We start from the raw sequence: 6000 nt of genomic DNA on the forward strand, positions 1-6000 counted from the left end.
AACACACCTTTGAACTCTCATGAGATCAACGGAATTGACACCTGCATCATACTGCTTTATGATTTTACTCGCAATTAATCCTTGAAAGAATTTTTATTGTAGGAATAGGAGACATTTTGCAAGGACAATATTTTTGAAAAACTACTGTGACCATATCGGTAACGCAGTTCTGGGGTCCGTTTCATAAAACTCGTTACAATAACAAATTTACAATAACAGTTATAAGCTATTGAAATCCTTCAATCTGATTGGCTAATAGTAAACTTGTTCTAGAAATCTTGCATTTGTTATAACAACAAGTCTTTATGAAACAGGACCATGTTTTTGTGGGGCCGCTTTCTCAGAAATAATTACAAAGAGATCCCTGCAAGATAATACATTGTAGTGGCTCTGTGTACAAACATGATGGGAGATATCTTAAGTTACAATAAGTTCACGTCAGCATTAGATATCAAAGTCAATCAACAATATTCTTCATACTAACAATATAGCTGCCCGATTGGTAAAATGTTTATCATAATTACAAACAGTTTTATTCTTATAACTTTCAAAGGGATCGAACACAAAATGGTGTTGTGTTTCATTGATCCCTAACAACATTACATAGACCCTGCCCTTGACTACTATACATTAATTTGTAAACCGGTGCAGTCATAAAACATTTCCATTGAATGCGTTGGTGCCCTATAATGATGTTAAAATCTCTATAAAACATATTCTTAAGCCGCAGATTAAACGGCACGTGCTTCGAATAGATATCTGATAGACCTGATATCTAAAAGGAAAATACGAACATATTACTCCAGCCCTAAAAGAACTCCACTGGCTTCCTGTGTCGAGAAGAAAACAAGATCCTGACATTAATGTTTAAAGCTCTACATTACGCAGCACCTACTTACATCAATAACCTTTTTGTCATGAAGCAGGGCCACTATTCTTTACGATCGTCCACATCTACCACGGACCAAGCATTATAGAGATCGGGCTTTTAGCCATGTAGCCCCAGTTATGTGGAATAGACTCCCAAGCACTATCAGGAATTTGATCATAAGACATTTTTGTATGGACATTTTTGTATGGTGGAGCGTTGTGGCCCAGTGGATAAGTCTTCTGACTTTGAAAGAGAGGGTCGTGGGTTCGAATCCCAGCCATGGTGTAATTTCATTCAGCAAGAAATTTATCCACGTTGTGCTGCACGCGACCCAGGTGAGGTAAATGGGTACCCGGCAGGATTAATTCCTTGAATGCATGAGAGCTGAAAGGTAGCTCGAGCTAAAGCCGGTGTAATAATAATAATAACAACTCGCCTCGGAATATAATATTTCTAGATAGATGGCGCTATATAAATGCCTATTATTGTTATTATTATTATTAATTTGCTTGTTCATGTCACTTTCTGAAGATTAAAAAAAGTAGTAAAAGTGGAATATTCTTCGGCTATATATATATATATATAATAATAAAAATATTTATTATTATTATTAAGATAACTATGCGCTGAATGATTAGTACCAAAGCCTCTAACAAGATGTACATCATGGGGAAGGAGGCATCGTATTTATATTCATGATATACGTGTCCTTGAATGTACTCAGACGCTTTGCAGAGTAGTCCAAACCAATCCCAAACTCCTTGGTGTAGGTAATGATAACCATTCTATGGTTGAACATCCCTCTTTACTAATATCCTGGGGATATTTATGTTTCGAGATGCATATTGAGTCATCAAAATTGAGCGAATCGAGCTTCCTCACAGCGCTTCCTTCCATAAAGTTCTTTACCCAATAAAATATACATTTTCTTCTACCTTTACACAATCTTCCGTCTTTATGAGGGAAGAACGATTATAGAAGCTGAATCGGGACAATGAAGCCTCCATTTCGGAATAATTTCTTTTATTCCTTTGTTTTGGTTTAAAAATAATTTATATTCATAGTATCAGCTCATCAAATCTCATCAATTGAACTTAGTAATGAATTGTGACTCGTTAATGTGCGAATGTTATATACCAAAGTACCAGGAGATTCCTAACCTGGTATGAAGGAGATATTGACTAACCAACATCAACATAGAAATCATGACAATTTCGTGTCGTGTTGATAAGGCTTTAATAAGGCGTTGATAATGTTTTAAGGCAAGACGCGACGTTTGCGGAACTGCAAAGAAAGTCTTGAAATCATGAGTTATGACATACTTTTCATCATTGGTCCTTCAAGGGCACTAGGTATTTTAGATATCGAACAGGGACCCTTTTCAACCTATGATTTTAAATTTCAAAGATTCAAAATGTACATGTATGTTTTGTTTAACGTAGGGGTGATATTTTGATGGATTTATGATGTTGAATATTTTACTAGGTGAATGTTATTACATAATGAAAGACGAAAAATGACAATGAATGAAATGAATAAAAGTCAGTCTGAACCAATAACTTGATAAAAGATAATTGGTTATACACATAGAAAGACAGAAAGGAGGGTGGCAGGCAATGACGAAGGTACAGCTTTTTAATAGTCAAAGAAACGTAACGCAGGAAAGATAATTAAGCATGCAGAAGGAAAGATATATAGAGTGGAAAAAAACTAATGAGGAAAGGGCGATCGAAAACAGAAACACTGGATAGAAAAACAAGCTTAGCAGACATGACGAAGAGGCCGCAAAATTGATCAATGCTCCAACCGAATACACTGCCCCTCTCGGAGAAACCCCAGCCGCGAGAACGGCACAACATCAGAGGCAGACGCGGGAAATATGAGCTCATTCGCCCTCAAGCAACAATAGGAGGAACGAACTGAACAAAAAGTTTGGACCTGGGTAACCTCACATTGCAACCTCCACTAAAGAGTGAGAGATGGAAAAGGTTTTAAGGGAAGAATGCTTCACATCCAGGAGAAACCACTGATAGATCCATGGGCAACGTAATCCATGAGACTTACTACTATTTAATACAATACCTTTGCCTCCCCTTCTCTCAATATTTATAACAATTCACGATCACCTAGCTGTCATATAGGCCGTCATGATATTGTTAAAACATCCCTTTTCATTTAATCTCCTTTATTATATATTCCTCTGTCTTCCATTTCCTTATGTTGGGATGGCATAATCTTATTAACACATGTTGAAGCATCAATGGAAAAGAATACTTTGAAGTTCAAATGCAAATCCTATTTATCACTATTAGACTATAGAACCCGGCATCAGCGGGAATGAAGTCTAGATTATAACACCGTATGATATATTCGACGATCATAATATGTCACAGACGTAAAAAAAAAACGATGCTAATTATTAGTATATTAGCTTCATACCAATGGAATTATTGGTGTCATGAAAAAAAAATGGGAGTCCAAGGAATATCCATATAAACTCACGTGGCGTTTGTGTAATTAGGTGAAATTGGCGTGGAAGCAAAGTTCACGCCAGTTCATTCATTTTAAAGAGTGTATATCACGGCTCACATGGTTGTCCATCTCGCTTTAATTTAGCATGAACAGTATGCATACCTAGTAGAGGGAACATACCACATCCGTATTATGTCTTCTTCAGGCCTATCCATCTGGAAAATCGCAATTAATGGCAGTTGCGTGCATGGCGCGCCAAGCGTCATCATTGCCTTCTATACTGTTTCTTTGAACCCTGTTGTAATCTACAAAGTGAATAAAGTTATTTATTCTCTTGATCTCTAAAATGACATATATAATCACAATAATTAATAGTAGAATACCGTAAAAATAAATGACACAGACAAAAAGTATGACTTTATCTTTCATTTTTGGGAGCTATGGTCCGTTTTGTTTTAAAATCTTTAAAACAAATTTATTTTTACGGCATTCTACAATTACTATTACCAATTGTGAGTATTGTATTTCGTAGATGCCGAAGTAGACTATTGTTTCATATATATTCATTTCATTTCATTTCTTGTTCATTTTCTAGCGGGGTTCACTGGCTGTTGAGCACCGCTATATATAGTGTATATATATATTTTTTTTTTTTCCTAAGAAGATACTCTGATGCCAGATTACGCATATACCTACGAAAGGAAGTGATAAAATTTAGGATTTTGGTGGACTCGCAAATGATCATGCAAGGGTGCAAGTTGATATTCATAGTATGATTGATTTAAGGAATGAAAATTGAAAATTATTGCGAGGAGTAGGGTTGTGCGTATCTTTTTGAAAAACATACAACCGCTAGCTGTATATAGTCTATTAGCTATCTTAATAAGATATGAATATACTATACAATCTAGAGGAAGTTGGTACTCCCCCAAATTTAGTTCAGCGTTGTATCGCAAAATACAATACTTAGCGTTGCGAGAAAGATGTGAGAGATACCACAGAGCCATGTCATAGAATAACGAGCTGAATCCGACATAACGTCCACAACATTCAATCAAATAAGTACCCATGAATGTCAAATATGAGACGCGCACCTTTTGAGTTGGGGCAAAATGGAAAAGTCTGCAAGATAAATAAGGTCGTCTTGTACTTTAGGGTCCCTTCTCTACCCCCCTCCTTTCTCTCTCCCTCTCTCTCTCTCTCTATCTTTGCCACATGGCCGTGCAATCAAACAATCCGTATGCCAGAACGTATGGCAAGCCTAATTTGTGTGCTTTCAGAGTTGAAGCAAAGCGAAGGCTCATTTAGAAAATAGGGCCATAATTTAAACTTAACATTTTAGACAAATACGCCTGTCTGTGTGATGGGGTTCCTGAGTGTTCTGACTTATGATGAAAGATGTGCATCTATTCATAGCTGTAGCACAGTATGAACCAATTGCACTACACAGTCTTTATGAATGAATAAAAATGTAAACAATCTTCTAAAATGCATCTTTAAAATAATGCCCAATATCATATTTAAGCAAGTACAACTTCCAATTTTTGCAAGTTTTTATAACATTTTTACTAGCAGTTTCCATTCTACCATTTGTTTGAACACGTACATAGAAATGAGTTGTTCAGCATATAATTTGGCATGTTCATCTACCAATCTTCTAATATGGTCATTTCTAATCCACCTCTCTACTTCCTCATTCGATTCACTGTATGACAACATTCCTAATGAAAACAGAGTGCATTTATTCGCCTTTCCCCTTTCTTAGATCCAAGGCCGTTCCCTATCTTTACAATTTCAGAGTGCATTAGGAGTGCACGTAGCAGACATTTATCATTTTACCTATTTTTCTACTTTATCATGATATAATGGTTCTTTACAACGTAATGGCCTTTTGTGATGTCATTTATATATGATTTTTGCCTTCTTTATATATTCTGTAATGTTTGAGCCAAAATTGGAAATCGATACAGTCTTGCATTTTGCAGCCATTAAATAAGAAGTGAAGTTACTGGTGATTCTGGACAATGATAATATATATTATTAGACCTTTAATATTTTCAAGAGAGCATTAACGAGGTAAAATTATTTACAGGATAAAAGAAAGAAAGTTAAAGTCATGTGCATTATTATGGTTGTGGCACAAGGTAATGATCAGATATTATAAAAACACTTGCTGACAAACGTATATTTTTTCCTACTGAAATGGACAACATACTTAAGGGTTGATATGAATCGAAATGGGCAAATATTCCCAAGGGTGTATTTTAATGAAAATTCGCTGCAATAAAAATACTCATAAGTTTTCAAAATTGGAAATATAACAAGAAACATGGACGTGGATAGTTATAGCTTCAGCTTGACCCTAACTGATTGTTAATACATCTGTTGTAAACTATTATTCAGTGGTCAATATCATTGAAAAGGTAGGTATTTATCACATGATAAGTCACGTTACCTGTGGACCTTGTAAGATTCTTGAAAGCATCGATGCCCTTCTCGCCGTAGTTGCCAGCCGAGGCGACGGTAGCGACGTACCTCCATCCAAGTGCCTTGACCACATCGAGCATAGCCTGGGCCTGGTAGGTGTCTGGTGGCACTACTCGAAGAAAGTAGTCAAAACGGGATTTATCGCTCAACTCCGGACTGGTTGAAGCATA

The sequence above is a fragment of the Lytechinus pictus genome, chromosome 3 (genome assembly GCF_037042905.1).
Source record: "Lytechinus pictus isolate F3 Inbred chromosome 3, Lp3.0, whole genome shotgun sequence".
NCBI classification, from domain to species: domain Eukaryota; kingdom Metazoa; phylum Echinodermata; class Echinoidea; order Temnopleuroida; family Toxopneustidae; genus Lytechinus; species Lytechinus pictus.